The sequence below is a fragment of the Protopterus annectens genome, chromosome 14.part0 (genome assembly GCF_019279795.1).
Source record: "Protopterus annectens isolate FY-2018-M chromosome 14.part0, PAN1.0, whole genome shotgun sequence".
Taxonomy (NCBI): Eukaryota; Metazoa; Chordata; order Ceratodontiformes; family Protopteridae; genus Protopterus; species Protopterus annectens.
In genome coordinates, this window is record NC_056748.1 from 41,990,970 (window position 1) to 42,006,484 (window position 15,515).

Sequence of the window (15,515 nt, forward strand, 5' to 3'; positions counted from 1 at the left end):
TAACAAAACCATATTTTGGGGTGTGATTGGCTAAGTCCAGAATCCTGTTGTCTTGTAGAATATCTAAAAGATACATCTCAAAACATTTTCCAAGACAGATGACAGTCTAACTGTCATATAAGTTTTTATGTCTGTTAAGCCCGCCTTGTATTAAACCTTCTGATGCATTTTTAAATAGTATTGTGGGTATTTTATCAGGTCCCATTGAATTTCTTGTCTTAGTTTTCTTGAATACTCCTTCTAGTATATGCATTGTAACTTTAGGTTAAACTATAAAACTTTTACAAATACTATGTAGCTTATGTTCTTCATTGTTAGTATTACTATAATGTAAACCAGGGAAGTTTTTGTTGAACGTCACCAATTTATTTAGGACTTGCTAAAATTTTATTAACAACAAGAAGACATACTAAACTATGTTTATTATAGCCTAAATTTAAATATTTGTTTGATGCCCACCACTGCTACCATTGTACCCATGCTGGACCACTAATCAAGGAGCCTGAAACCTCACCACTGAGGAGATGGACGTGCACTTGGAATACAAATGGATACACTCAGTATTTCCAGATGCAGACCTCTCTGCATCAAGTACAATTTCCCTTAAGAGCACACAGGGAACAAACTCAGCCCTGGGTCTGAATGTTTCTATATCTGTCTCCCTCCAGGTCCCAAGTAAGACTTCCTACTGGTACAGCTGTAGGGTTAGGTCCTCAGCCGAGTGTCCAAGCCAAGTCCTCCAACACCCTCTCTGTAAACCCAGTGCTTTGTGTCCCTGCCTTAAGTAGCTGACACACACACACACACTCTTTATGATTTAATTTTCACAAACACACACACACACACATACATACCTGGGAAAGGCTGGTACAGATTACCTGCTAACTTTACACAAACTATAAGTTTGATTCACTCCACCAGTCAGTTACTATAAGGCTCTTACTAAAGGGTGGCCATTGGCCAATTATACTGTGTAATATTACTACTAATACAAAGGGTAGTAGTTCACCAAGATGGCAAGGCCCTTTGGAGTGACCCACACAGTGTCACCAAATAATTATAAGCACTTTCAAAGGTTAAGTACTTTCTACAAGGACCAGCCACAATAAAAGCTTAAATATATTTCATAATAGATAATAAAAGAACATGGAAACACTGATTAAATATTCACAGTAAAACACAGAGTTCAAATCACAGAAAATTTTAAAATTAACACTGATGGACAAATTCATACAAAGAAAAAACACTCTCTGAATTAAGCATCACTGTATTCCTGACTGATCTAAAGAATTACTGTTCTCTAGTTAAGTTGCTTAGTACCGCAAGGCAAGATGCTATGGGTGAGGATCCTTCTAGTCAGGCTTCCCAAACAGAATACACAATACTCTGAGATTTCTCTTTTTAAAATCCATTTAATTTCCAAGAGGGCTGGCATAAATTCTGGTCACCTGACTCTAGGTTCTCACAGTAGTCCCTTTTGAAGCTGAGACAGGAATTTAGCACATATGGCCACAATACACTGCAAATATTTATGGCAGTGCCTGGAGCCTCCCCTCTTTTCACTGAGCTAATGAACAAAGTATGTTTCCCAGACCCACTGTTTCTGGTCCTATTCAGCACCTTGGGTTGCCTTTTAATGGTTTAACAGCTCATATCCATTTCCCATATTTTTCTTAAAGTAAGCTAGCTGGTTAACCTCCATTGTACCAGTATCCTCTATTAAAGCATATACATTTAATTCAGTTGCAATAATATGTGTACATTTGTTTTCATTTCAACAGGGTGCACTGTTGATACATTTTAACACAAGCAAACCTCACCAATATATTTTCAGCACAAATATCTGTACAAATCAGTGCTATATATAAATGACATATAGTTCTAATACAGCTGTAACACAAACATCTTGTATAAATCAGTTTGATATTCAAAGGACATTTCATTCTTTACACAACTACAGCTGGCTATGCTAGCACTTGCCCATATAATCACAACTTGTAGTACCCCTTTTTTGCCATGCTTGTCACATATCAAATATAGCTCATTATTTACCTTCTCATATTTGTTTGTGTTTTGAGGTACTTTTATCAGTCTGTTAACTTTAGTTTCATTTCTGTATGTATGGACCTTTTTTACAAATACCAAAATCCCCTTTTGTCTTTAGAAAAATTTTAATTTGTTATTCCACCAATATGGAAGCAATCTATTCTTTCTACTTGTAGCATTACAAGCGACCACTGATTCAACAGTGGTTCATAGGTACTTACTAGGCTATTGATCCATGAGGATTTTTAAAAGCTTAAACATACATTTCTGAAATTTGTAGCCCTTATATTTTAAGTAAAAATAACCCAGAGATGTACAAAACATTTACATGTTGTCCATATCCAAAGGGACAAGGGTGATAAACCAAGGGTGAGTTTGCAAATACCTTTCTATTCATCCAGATTATATTTGAATAGAGTAAGAAAAATACTTTGATTCAGGTGGCAAGGAAGATTATTTGACAGAAGAGGTATTCTCTGGGATACAAACATATCCTTTCACCATGTCCTATTAATGTTACAAAAGAGATTGAGATCTTTTGATTGGGAGTTTATGCCCACACTGGACTTGCAAATTTGCATTAGATCTGACAGGATAGGTTTGTTGAAGCTTTGCAAATATTATCTTTGTTCTGGTATCCATATTATGTACCTGTAGCAGGGTAAGGACTAAATTCCAATTGACCATTTTTATATTATTAAAAAATCATAAATAGTCTTACAGTAATAATATTTTAAATGGTTCTCATTGAAGTACAGATCCTATCTTAAAAATAATCATGTTGTGATCTGAATTTCCTAATGGAGCAATGACATGGACAGGTTTTACCAAGTTGGCTACCTTGGTACCAGTAATGTCCAACAGTTATTACCACAAAAGTCCAAAAGATGCAATTGCCTACTATTTGTTCATCACCATTAAATAACGATGTGGCCAACAATTCTTCTTCAAAATTGTTACTACTAGTGTAATCCAGTTTATTTTTGGATAATTAAAATCCCCAATAGCTATTATGTTTTGTTTGGTTCACTACGTCACTTAGTTATTGTAAGAATTTGTGATTTGCTTCTGGACTCATTGATAGACTGCAATAATGTAAAACTTGATTTATTTTCCCAGGCATTTTAACATTAAACATTTCAAAATCCAAGATTTCTGATTCGGATAGTAATGCTCTTCCATCTTTTAGGTTTTCTCTTAAATGTATGTGTGTGTGTGTGTGTGTATGTTATATCCTGGTATTGATAGAATAACAGTAAAATATAAACAAAACTCCTGTCTTTGTTTTGGTCATTTCTAAATGACCACCCAGAATATGTCTATGTCCTCATAATGTGTCCAGGCTGTTCTTAAAATATCTAAACTAGTACTTGGTTTACTGTAATTTGGTAGTCTGTTCCATGCATCAGCTACTCTGTCAAAGAACCAATCAGTACATCTCTCATTCCTGTATAATATTATACTTTGGTTGCCTGATGATTTTCAACTACTTTTTGATAACTACCTCTGGGAATGTTTGGGGTTATCTCCAAATGCCTTATATACTTGAATACGGTCTCTTCTTAAATATCCATATAAGACACTGTACAAGTTCAGATATTTTAGTCTTTCATAACTTAAATTTTCAGAGCCATGGATGCCCTTGGTATATTTCTGTTGTACTGAAAGCGACCCAATAAAGCCATGGACGAAGACAACCAGTATATCTAACGTTTAAGAAAAATTCACACTAAAAACACTCCATCTCCATTAACGCTGTTTGAAAATCCATTTTCGTTTCATCACACTTCATTAGATGTGGATTAGAGTGAGACCGCCCTTTTATATACAATCAAACCTATGACAACAAAAAACATTGAGCTAATCAACATGAATTTCTAATATAAAATAAGTTAATTAAACCTTTCAAATTGCAATAAAACCTTAAAAATTATTTATATTAGTATTTATTACCAAAAATATGACTATAAAATGAATTTAAAACAGATTTAGATTAAAACAGGATGTTCATGAGTGTAAGAAAATAAATAAAAGTTAATAAAGATTATACATTCCTTGATTCATTTGTATAATCTTTATTAACGTTTATTTATTTACTTCAAAAATATGTAACCCTGTTGTACAGCATTAGTGACAAGCATCCCTCACTGTGCAGGTTTTGTCTATGAGCCAGTTAGCTATCCATCAAGTTATACAGGGAGTAATATTTCATCAAGTGAACTTGTCAATTATACCAGAATGTGGAACAATATCAAACTTCAGAGCTAGGTCCAGGTGAGCAATGTGCATGGATTTTCCATCATAAAGTGCTTTCTCACTTTCTCAAAGCCACAAGACTTTGTAGACAAGATCTGACCTTTATAAAGCAAAATTGATTTGGATAATGCAAGAGCTTGTAGGCTGTCAATATTTTGTTTTTTGAAATGCATTATAATACATTCCATAAGTTTAGAAATGATACTGGTGAAGCGGTTCCCATTGCTAATGGTAGAACCATCTTTGTGGAAGAGCCACATTCTACAAGCATCTGGCATGCATTCAGTTGAGAGGCTGAGGCTGAATACATTTAAAAGGAATTAGTGAAGCTATATTTGGTTTTGACTAGGAGATCACCTGGAATGTTGTTAGGATCCAAAGGGTTCTGATTTTGGAGAGGGTAGTCAGGACCTGATCGAAAGTAATTATGGTGTGACAGGGATGAATAATGGGGAAAAGCAGGGAAAAGGGAGTGGGGAGAAGTTAGAACTAAGTTTATTTTCTAATATGTTTCCAGTGCCATCTGATGGTACCATTTGAGATCAGTACTCTGCAAAATTGACTATTACTTCTGTTTCCTGATGTAGATAAAGAAGGCTTTGTGATTATCATTATTGTGAGGTTTGGTTTTTAGTTAGTTTTGCAACTTTTGATCCTATACCAGAGATCTTTGCATATCTTTTCAAGATCATTATTAGAAAGGGAAGGGATGCTGGATTTATTCCTTAGTGCTAGAATTTTCTTTTATTATAGTTTGTTGATGCTGGTATTTCACACCATGGGAACATTTTTTAAATGTATCATTATGCATATGATGGATAGGGACAGATGCTTTGATTCAGGAGTTTAGGTGAGTTTTTTTTACAGGGTCACTAGAAGGGGAGAGCTTTTAAATTTCCTTAGATCATCTCAGAGTGATAGGAGGCTGTCTTTAGAAAAATACATGAATATTGTAGCGTTAGAGACTTCTAGTAAATGTCTTTCATTAAACAATTAGCTTGTTCAGAACTTACTTTTTATATTTTTGTATAAACTTTTGTCATATGATTTTGTCAACTCTTTTGTTGAAAATGTATTTCTGTGCAAAAAGAGAAAGGAATAACTTCCTCTTGGCACTATTGTTTAGTATTCCCAATTCGAAAACAAGGAGAGGACCCAGAACAATGTTGTTCATGTAAGCCTATTTCACTTCTGGACATGGACTATAAAATGTCAATAATTTCAGAAAAACTACAAACAATAAGACTGCTTAAAACAAATAAGTAAAACAGCTGTATTCTCCTCGTAGAAAAGTTTTATGTTAGCGCTTTCGTTTGAATACATTTCCAAACTTCCTCAGACATCCTATTTGTTTGGTGCAGCAGTTTCTATTAACATTCAAATAATCTACATCACTGAATCAATCAACAAATTAATTAAGAATGCAATCCATAAAAAATTAAAGGTATACATCACAAGTTATATTTGTATTACTTCCCTATATATTAATGGATGATATTTAAAACAAAATAAAATCGTTTTATGTACTATATTTTGATTGCCTTACAATGGTTCCCATTCAGAAGCCTGAAACATCATAAGCCTGAAAATCAAAATCCTGAAACCAAAAGCCTGAAAATTCAGAATCCTGAAAACTCAAAATCCTGAAAGCCCAAAATCCTGAAACTCAAAATCCTGAAAACACAAATAATGCTAATATGTCACTATAAAGACACTAATATCTACCAACTGACCCTGACCCTAACCCTAACCCTAAGGTCCGTCACTATTGCACACTCACCTGACCCACGCCCTAACCCTAACTCACTTAAACCGCCCCTAACCCCAATATTTGTCACTATTGCATACATGCCTAACCTGCGCCCTAACCCTAACTCACTTAAACCGCCCCTAACCCTAAAATAAAACCAACCGCACACTTACCTGACACCAACGCATGACCTAACACCACAGGGCTAACAATAGCAAAGCCACAATGACATCAGTATGTCTATTTTGTGTTTTCAGGATTTTGAGTTTTCAGGATTCTGAATTTTCAGGCTTTTGGTTTCAGGATTTTGATTTTCAGGCTTATGATGTTTCAGGCTTCTGAATGGGAACCCTTACAATACATTAAAGACAACAATTTTACACCAAGAGCAATATAACATAAGAGGGGGACCATGGGCACTTAAACTAGAGGAAAATGAACTTATGGCAGATTCAAACTTTTGCACACATTTTCCCAGGCCTTAATGAATATGCCTCTATGTGCACTTTGAAACTCAATTAGATAGGTAAACAATAATTTTAATTTACATAAAAACATAAGAAATTGAATGAGCTGGTTTTAATGCCCTTTTAGAATATGTGTTTGTGGTTCCCATTCAGAAGCCTGAAACATCATAAGCCTGAAAATCAAAATCCTGAAACCAAAAGCCTGAAAATTCAGAATCCTGAAAACTCAAAATCCTGAAAGCCCAAAATCCTGAAAGACCAAAATCCTGAAAACACAAAATAGACATACTGATGTCATTGTGGCTTTGCTATTGTTAGCCCTGTGGTGTTAGGTCATGCGTTGGTGTCAGGTAAGTGTGCGGTTGGTTTTATTTTAGGGTTAGGGGCGGTTTAAGTGAGTTAAGGTTAGGGCGCAGGTTAGGCATGTATGCAATAGTGACAAATATTGGGGTTAAGGGCGGTTTAAGTGAGTTAGGGTTAGGGCACGGGTCAGGTGAGTGTGCGATAGTGACGGACCTTAGGGTTAGGGTCAGTTGGTAGATATTAGTGTCTTTATAGTGACATATTAGCATTATTTGTGTTTTCAGGATTTTGAGTTTCAGGATTTTGGGCTTTCAGGATTTTGAGTTTTCAGGATTCTGAATTTTCAGGCTTTTGGTTTCAGGATTTTGATTTTCAGGCTTATGATGTTTCAGGCTTCTGAATGGGAACCGGATTTTCATATACTAGGAAACACATTATAGCACAATGAAATGTATAACAAGGCCAATGAATGCACCTCAGTGTGTAGAAAAGTTAAAACGAAGCCAATCAGATGGATGCACAGGAGCATCTAGTAGGAAACAATGAGAGAAATGTCTCCTCTCCTCTCCTCTCACTGGGAGTATACTGCAACACGGTTCCAACAAAAATTTACAAAGTAAAAGAATGCAGAGGTCACAAAAATCTGCATAAAGTTCCAGATATAAAATATGCTTGATAATGTATTTTTCAGCACTTTCTGTTGCTAGATTTACAAACACAAAGTAAAAGGACGAAAGACCTGCTGATATCGGTTTGGTGCACCCATCCACAACACAGTGCACATTACAGCAATTCCCAGATGTATAAGGATTAGTTTTATTGTACCTTCCAGCAATTCAGGTGCAACATAACTTTTTTCCTACTTGGCCATATTTGCTGATGCATGAACAACCTTTATTGCCATGATTTCTTAATAGAGTGCCAAAATGGTAAAAACAAAACACAATACACACCTCGAGACATTCTAATTCACTTAATGTCAATAGAACATATTTTATATCAATACCCATTTCTGAATTATAAGTATGAAACTCTGATGTCTTGCATTACCCATCAGTCAAGGAAGGCATGCCCACTGCTGTGGAAAGAAATGCTATATCTTAATAGGAACAATTGACCACTCTCTATTAACTATCAGTTCTCCCTTTCCCAAATAACTACAACCATTAATTTATTGAACTTATGCTTACTCTTAGAATTCTAATTCTCATGTTTACTTAACTCCTATTCCATTTAGAATGCCTACTACCATAAAAATTCCCCAAGTCCAGCAATTCCTTAGGTGCTTCTCAGGCACTTCTGTCATGAAGCCCCAAAACATCCTCTTAGACCATCTCTGCATCCTGGCCAAATCTGGACATGAAGAAACTCCAGCTCATTGTCCTGTTTGATTAGTCAAGAAGCATCTTTGTTGTTGATATAAACTGACACCTCCATGTTAGGTCCCTGCCTGTGAAGTGGCTAGTCTGATGTGTGGACAGCATCACTACCAGGGAGCTCTCCACAGCTTTAAACTATGCAGATGTTCACATTACTCAGGATGATGAGAGCCTGGCAGGAATGAAGTTTCTTGGTGAGGCTCATGGCATTGAGCAGTAACACCTTTATAGCACTTGGACTGACTTTGCTGTATCGAAAGGTCTGTCAATTGGCAGTGTCTTCCCCAGCAGTGTTTTTTAGGCAATGTTTTAGCCAACATTCAAAAGCCTAGATGAGACTAGTACACACCACCCATGGCAAAGCAATGTTGTCGGATGACCATATTCTCCCATGCAGGCATATATTGTACCCACTTGTAGTGACTTCAGAAATTAAGCCAATTACTGGTCATCTTTTGTCCATATCATCGCATCATCCTTAAAGGTAAAATGCTGCTCAACCAGCCTGGGGGACACAGTCCAAGATCTCCGTAATTCTTTTATTCATATAATCCAGGGAGGTGCATCACAGGTCATTTACACCCACATGGACTATGCTTGAGTCATACTGGCACTTGTGTGTGGGTGATTTGCTGGGTGCTGCCCTGATAGACAACTGATCATGATTTTTATCCTTATTCAGCCTGGTGAACAGAAAATCTGTAGGTCACACTATAAAGTCACCAAAGATTAAAATATTGGATAGTGTGTTGGGTTGCATTATGGGCTTAGTAATTGAGGTTCCAAAGGGTGTGACTGAATGTGTTGTGTTGGGTGGTGCTGTATTACCCAGCCATGCTCCTCCCCTTTGTCTTTACTTCAGTCAAGAGGACCACTACAGATTTATCAGTCTTAAAACTTGCCTCTGCATTTCCCACCATAAAAACATGCCTGTTCAAACTGACAAGTTCTAAGAAGGTAGCATCTTTAAGGCAACCTAGCTATCTCCTCCTCTTATGGTACCAGGGAGATGTAAATACTTAATACCCCCTCCCATCTTACCACTCTCCCAAGGCTGAAGGTCTTGCCTTACAAAATGTTCCAACACTCGTCTGCCATTCTCCTGATGCACAAAGCTCATGACTAACCTTTAAAGGCTCCTTTACTTCAATTCCCAGTGGTGCCTTTTCTTGTCATCCTGCCGTGGCATCAGAGGTCTTTTGTTAATGAAATCCTTGGATCACCTACCTTTGACTGTCCATAGCACGGCCTTGAAGCGGTCTTATCTTGTTTCTTTCTGGACCTTATCTATTACGGCTGCCAGTGCATTGTTCTTTAATGACAATCTGAAGTACCTACACAATGTCCAGAAGTCAAGAATCTCCAGTGTCCTACAGTTTTTTCCCCACTATGAGTGCTAGATCCCCACAGGATGCTCCTGTGTTGGCATTCCATTCCAGACCAGTCACTCGGTCCTTACCCGAAACAAAAATTCAAGCAAGTAATATCATCCAGATTGACTGCCATGAAATATATTCTGATGCAGTGTTAAATCTTCTAGATTTGGCATGGACATCTGAATACCTCAAAGATGTTACCCCTCCACATATCTGACTATTTACAACCCATCAGTACTTAATTACCCAATCATTTTGTAGTTTGCTGAAACCTGAATGTAGATGCACTTTCCCTCAAACACAATTCTAATATGAAAAGATGACCAAGTGAAACTTCTGCATTACAATCGCACTCCGTCAGTAATGGAGGCCAAATTAAAATGGTACAGCACCTTGCCTGTATGTTTTCAGAAATGTTGAAATAAGAGATGCAGTTTCTGAACTCACTTAAAAAGTGTAGTTTTGATCAAGATTCCCCCCAAACTCCAGCCTTTGCTTGGAGTTGGGAGGGTGGCCTAATGGTTAAGGTGCTTGCCTTACAAGAACAAGTTGCAGGGTTTGAGTCTCACAAGGGATAATTGGCTAGGCTTAAAATGGCTCACAACGGCCATTATTCAGTGAGGCATACTTTTATGAAAAACTCCATTCCCAGAGACGCCAGCAGTACTAGTGGTGTTTTATGCAAATTGGACATCTATAACCATCCAACTACGTGTGCGTCTGCAATAAACAGCATTGTATCATCATTACATCAGCAACCCATGGTTCTTTAAGTTAAACATGCATTTGATTACATTCACAAAACTATTTCTACTGAATATTAAACTTACCTCTGCCTCTTACCCTCACAATCATTTTGAGAACTGTTACAGGCCCTCATCTCAAGCTTCTGTTTTTCTGAATGGTATAATTAATAGTGCCAAGCATGAATATACTTGATACAGAGATTATCTACAGCTTTAGTTCGGCAATTCTGTATATGCTTTGCATTCTTCTTTTATAACTAGGTCCCAAAAGTTGAACCAGACCTCTGCTCTTACTTCATGTGTGTAACCCAAACCATTACCCTAGCCCTAAACCACATCCTATCCCATAATGCTAACCATAGCCCTAAAATTATACAATTTAGTTTTGGCATTTTTTTTTTCACCATCAGGATGTTTAAATTCTGGTATTTCTTGCATTTGGTGTACGTTTGTTTTTCAAAGTACTGTCGGTCTGTGGTCAAACTCTCTCAGGTATATCCAGTTTCCAAAAATTAAATAAAAATACCTTCAGCTGAACTGAAAATATAAATGTGGTATCAACATAATAGCGGTCGCTTTTTATTTTCTCTTTCCCCACTTGTGCAGTGGGACTGTAAGCTTTGCACATGCCGATTTCATTTAATGCAGGTAATATACACATCCTTGACTCTTCCTATATAATTGCCACTCCATGTTGTTTCTGCCCATTGTCCAACAATTTACAAACTCTACTCACATTAAAGACAGTCAAAAAGCTCAGCAAAATCTGAAAGTTACCATAAGGAAGACCATAATGGAACACAAATTAAAATTAGCAAAAAGACATTTGACGAGTCAGTGATACAGTTGCTTTTGTTGCACAGCTGACCAGGACGTCCAGTAGCAGCCTATTTTAAAACTGAGGCTATTTAAATAATTTGCTTGCAGTGCATGTTAGGAACTGTATCACAAAGCTAGTATCTCTGCTACAGCTTTTTAAAGGTGTTTCAGACAGTTAAAGTTATTAACAGTTCTTTTCACAGAAGACCTTTCGTTGCTTAGCTCTGCAACTCTGGGGGAGGGTGCCAATTGTGGGGTTGCCCAGGATGCTAGATAATACTGTTAACATCTCTGCCAGAAACAGTTATTGAAATTGCACAAATTCCTGTCTCCCTTCTTTCCCCCCTGAAGATTATAGTACGTCTTAACTGCAATCTCCAAAGCTTACAATACCAGTTGTTTGGGCCTTGATAATATATATGTCTGCTTAAACAGAAATCCCTTTTTTGAACACCTTAAGCATAACTACAGGGTCCACTCCTGGGTTATAGGAAACGGCCATCATTATACCCCTCCATAAGGGGGCTCCTCAGTTACCAAGACAGGCTTGAAACTATGCCTATACTCTTGTCTTGTACAGACTCCTGTCACATGATTTATGTCCACCATTCTGTTTAATGACCCAACCCTCCTTGATTTACTACACATCCACATAACTAATGGTTCCTCAATCACTCGAACTAGAGTTGAATCTCCATCAGCAAAGACGGGAGGAATGAAACTTGTTACTCAGTGCTGGAATATATTTCATAGAATGGTGGTACACTCTTGCTTGCTTTAAGGAAAACCTTCACAATTAAGATAGGCAAACTCAGCGTAAACCTTTGTTTTTTTTTTTTTTCCTCTAGAAGGCTGTACAATGTGAGGGTGGGTATTGACAAGGACCAACTGCCATGAATCTGTGAATGTGTGGGTGCAGTGGCCAGGAATTTAATTTTCCCTTGAAAGTAGCAATATGTCATGGCCCAATAGCAGAACAAACTTGTTTTGTAATGTACTCTTACTGTAAGACATGGGGGTCACTGCATACCTCTCAAGTTTTTCGGTCAGGAATTCTGGACACAGCCAAGAATAATTGGGGGTCAAAACATGGGACAGTTTTTAATCTAATTCACTTAATAGTTAGAACAGGTTTTGCATCAAGCCCCATGGGTTGAAGGGTGGTACAATGATTAAGGTGCTTACCTTACAGACACAAGACAAAGAGTTTGATTCTCACCTTTGAAAGGTAAATTGGCTAGGCCTAAATATCCCTCAAGGGCATCTAGCCTAGTACTTACCCATGAACATCCATTCTCTGAATAAGAAATATAAATCTAATGTCAGGCATTGACTGTAATCCTCAGTGATTTACCAGAAAATAAAGGATGGTGCAAAGACAGAGATGGTCTGCAAAATTAGGGACAGTTGAGAGGTACTGCTACTGCAGAGAGTGAGGTACATATGCACACCTGTAAACACAACTGTAGGTGTATGTACATAGACATATATGCACATCCTTACATGTATGTATGTGTACACACATGCATATATATATATATATATATATATATATATATATATATATATATATATATATATATATATATATATATATATTGACATTTGTGTAATGGGAAGGTCCAACTGAATAATTTTATTTGTTCTCAACTGAGGCCTGGGGAGAAAAGCTCCACAACTGAAACTGTGTGCGTGTATGTCTATATGTCTATATACACACATACATATATACATATACACACACATACATACATATACACACACACATGGATCTACTTCACAACTGAAACTTTATTTGAGACTTTCATTTGACTTGAGACCATAATACCCAATTTTCAAAATATTGAAAACTCACTTGGACTGAAACTCATAAAACTGAAACGTTACAATGCTAAATTTCAAAATACTAACTTGTAAACCATAGACATGCACAATTACACCAATGACCAACTCTTTCCAGAACTTTAAAACTACTTACACACCCTCTTAACAGAAATCAGATACTATAAAACCAAGCTGTGCCCCCCCACTAAATATACTAACTCCAGGATTGCACTACAGTAGAGAAAAGGGCATATAACTTTTACTTACTTTACAGTACTCTACACACTACCACTACTGCTGGGAACGCACAAAACAAAGCCATATTACTGGAGATACTGCCCATAAAAATGTAAACAGACCTACCCACATTTAGAAATGCTACTTTCTACATGACTATCGGTATTCAGACAATCAGCAGTATAAGTTACAGTAATTCTTTTTATCACAAGTCACAGGAGAAGGGAAGCCCATACGTCTACGGCATACAATTCAGTATTGAGTTTGTCAAGTGAGTTTTCAGTATTTTGAAAATTCGGTATTATGGTCTCGATCAAATGAAATTCAGTCAAATTAAATTTCAGTCACATGAAGTAGACCCACACACATACAGAGGTAAACATTTACATTGCATTACAATATACTGTAAATATTGACACTATCATGCTGCATTGAAACATGTTGACATGTTATAAGCACAATAGGTTATTCTCTCTCATAGCAAACATCAGTGGATATGAAGGGAGACAGGACAGTAAGAGAAGTATTTAAAAGAGGTAATTGGAGTAGATATAGGAGGCAGGAGAAATGAATAAAAGCAAGACTGAAAGGGAAATAAAGCCAAGGAAAATGAGACAGGATGTACATGGGGATTAGAGGAACTAAAATTTTAGCCCTGACAGCAGTATGTGCAAAGCCAGGAGTTTGAGAGGAATTCAAATAGCTGCAGCTTTAATAAATGAATGTTACGTATTGCCATGACTAGTACAAGATTATATTCGAGTTTTGCTACACAGTACGAGTACAGACTGGCCACAGTTTTTGTAAGGCTTATAGATGTCAAGCAGATGTTGGTCAGAAGATCAAAGTTTCAACTTTTGGAGTTGGTGATGGAGAATTGTACTTTTAGTTGGGCAGGAAGTGGAAATAAATATAACTGTGTGTTAAGTTTGGTATAATTTTGTTGGCAGGATAATTCTAGGCACTTTACAGTCTGTAGTCCAGAACAGGGAGGCATTCTGGGACTTGAATGAGCTGCAAATCTAGCTGCCTTGTAACGCTTTCCTAGATTTTAGGGTGACCTAGGGGTTAGTCAAGATGGGAGAACCATAAAATGGAGAGGGGAGTGCATATGCTGTCAAGTGACAGCTGGATGCAGTAAGAGCTTTGCCTTTATATAGCATTCCTAGTTTTTTGTGTTTTTTTACATTGTTCTGCAAGTGGCAGTCATATTTGAGGCTGGCATCTATTATAACCCCCAGCAGTTTTGTATGCAGTACGTCAGTTGGCATTTTGTTTACGAATGTGATCTTAATCTCTCATGAGTCGGACATTTGGAGAATAAAAGGAGTTTGGTTTTCATTTGATTAAGGAGTCAGTGATTACAAAGAATTCTGAATAAAGTTAAAGGCATATTCTAGAATATTTTCTAAATTTTGTAGATTGTCCGAGAGGCAGATGAAGGAATTTTCTGCATACTGTAGAAGGAATACTTGTATAGAAGTAAGATGTTAAATAGAAGACCAGGAAGAGCCTTGTGGCACACCTGTAATGATAGGTAGATAAGGGGAAAGGGTACAAGTCCCATTTGACTGCCTGGTAGTGATTTGACAATTAAACCACTGAAGAGCAAGTTGCAAGATACCCCTTACGGGTAGTTGTAAGGAGGAGTTGGACGGTTCCAAAAGCTTTTAGTTAGTCTACAAATAAGTTTTCTACTATCCCTCACTTTATCTGTAAAAAGGTAGGACAGTTGACATGTTATAGGAAAGTCTAAATCCATGTTGTGTATCCATTAGTAATTAGATGCTGGAATACTTTATGGCCATTTTGCAATATTTTTGAGGGGGGGATAAGATGACAATGGGTTTGATGTTGGATATCTTGGTTGAAGTACCACCTTTATGGAAAGGAAAGATGGCATTTTCTAGATGGTAGGAAAATGGGATTCCTGTGTTGACCATGTTTGTAAGGACAGAGACTAGCTATGCAATGATGTTAGCAGTTTTAAGGTATTCTGTGGGAGTACCTTCCACTGAGTGCGAGTAGGGTTTAAGTTTGGATATTTTTATGAAAAAGGTAGCAACTGGTTTAGTATGAGGGTGAGGGATACAAGTGGGAGTAGAGAGTCAGGAGGTCAGGAAAGGAGTCATTGAGTGCAGCTATACTGTCGAAGTACAAGTTAAACACAGTGACCATTTCCAAAGAATGGTTACAGAGACCAGAGTAAGAACATTAGTTCCTGGGTATAACATCTGTTTGACGGATGACCAGGATTTGTTCTGGGTTATATCCTGGGCTATTTTGTAGATCAGGATAGTATTGTTTCTTAT